Source organism: Limulus polyphemus, unplaced genomic scaffold (genome assembly GCF_000517525.1).
Source record: "Limulus polyphemus unplaced genomic scaffold, Limulus_polyphemus-2.1.2 Scaffold242, whole genome shotgun sequence".
NCBI lineage: Eukaryota > Metazoa > Arthropoda > Merostomata > Xiphosura > Limulidae > Limulus > Limulus polyphemus.
In genome coordinates, this window is record NW_013665852.1 from 742,927 (window position 1) to 744,435 (window position 1,509).

Genomic DNA, 1,509 nt, shown 5'->3' on the forward strand with positions numbered 1-1,509 from the left:
ATAGTCAATAATATTCGTGAATCCGTGGAAATAATTAAATATAAGAGCGATCATGTATTATTAAATAGAGATGAAGGTCGACGAATACCTATGCAAAAATATGAGGTGGCTTTCTCTAAAATAAAGTTCACGTCGTAATTGTAAACCTGTACATAGGTCACATGACGTATTTAACAGAAAAAGTATAAATAAGACACGATTATGTTTTGCAACTCACTCCTGAAGATGATGTTGCAGCATCAAAACATGTAGAACTTTGTAGTGGTCATAGATTGGCCTTAATTAAAATGTTTTTAATTGTGTGCCTATTTTAACGTTGTGTGTTATTTATTATTGAGACAATACAGTATTTTATAAATTAGAATGTTCGTAGTCTTCGTAAATAGTATATTAAATATATCTAATGCAAGAAGTTTTGTTAATAATTGTTTCAGTATGGGTGATACTTCTTAAACCTCATATTTTACTTATATATATTAATATTCCTTTAAAATATATTGGGATATGATTATACGTGAGTTTTACATAAGGGAAATCACAGAACAATGATTTGTAACTGATGCTTAATATATCTGATGGTCTTTCTATAAAGTGTAAATTAGGTGAAAGATAATGGATCACACGATACCGTAACATTGTTTCAAAATCTGTGAGGAAAATATCTGTTTTGAAATGTAAAATGGTCGATAAACTAGTTTTTCTGAGCCTAAAAACTAACATTTCATATGTTTAGTTTGCACTGAAGGTGCAGTGTGAAAAAATAATACTGCTGCTGTCACAAAATAATTATGTTTGACTATAATACACATGTTTGAAACCTTTCTTCGTCTATTTATGTAGTGACATGTCTTTAGTAATATGTATTAAAATGTCTCGTGATAAAATCAATTTTTGTTTTCATTTGAATAATATAGACTCTAACTGAAATAGTAGTATGGGCATAATGTACAAAGGTTGTGTGAAATCTTACCCAGTATTTTATAAACTAAGATGTTTATGTAAATAATATTATTGCATCCAAATAACACACAAAGCAGTTCTTCTGTTTAATACCAATTTACTTTCTAATATTTAAAGGGAAACATAAAAAAAGAACTGGACTTGTCGTCTTTCTTGAATATAGTTTTCATCCTTCTGCGGTCAATCTTACTATTCGTTGGTAAAAGAGTAGCCCAAGAGTTGGCGGTGGGTGGTGATGACTAGCTGCCTTCCCTCTAGTCTTACACTGCTAAAAAAACTAAGACATGTCAGCATTTCTGAAGTTCGATATTCATGATGTTAGAAAAACACGTAGAAGAAAAACTGCCCCTGAAGAAGAAAGGTCCACCTTCCGAAAGCGTTCGGGTTACAGGATTTTTATTCATTACTAACTTGTTCTATATTGTTATAAGTAGCTCGTTTTTTGTTTTGTTTCAGAATTTCGCGCAAAGCTACACAAGGGCCATCTGCGCTAGCCGTCCCTAAGAAAAAAAAAGTCCTAAGGTAACAAAGAAATGCCACACTGCTATA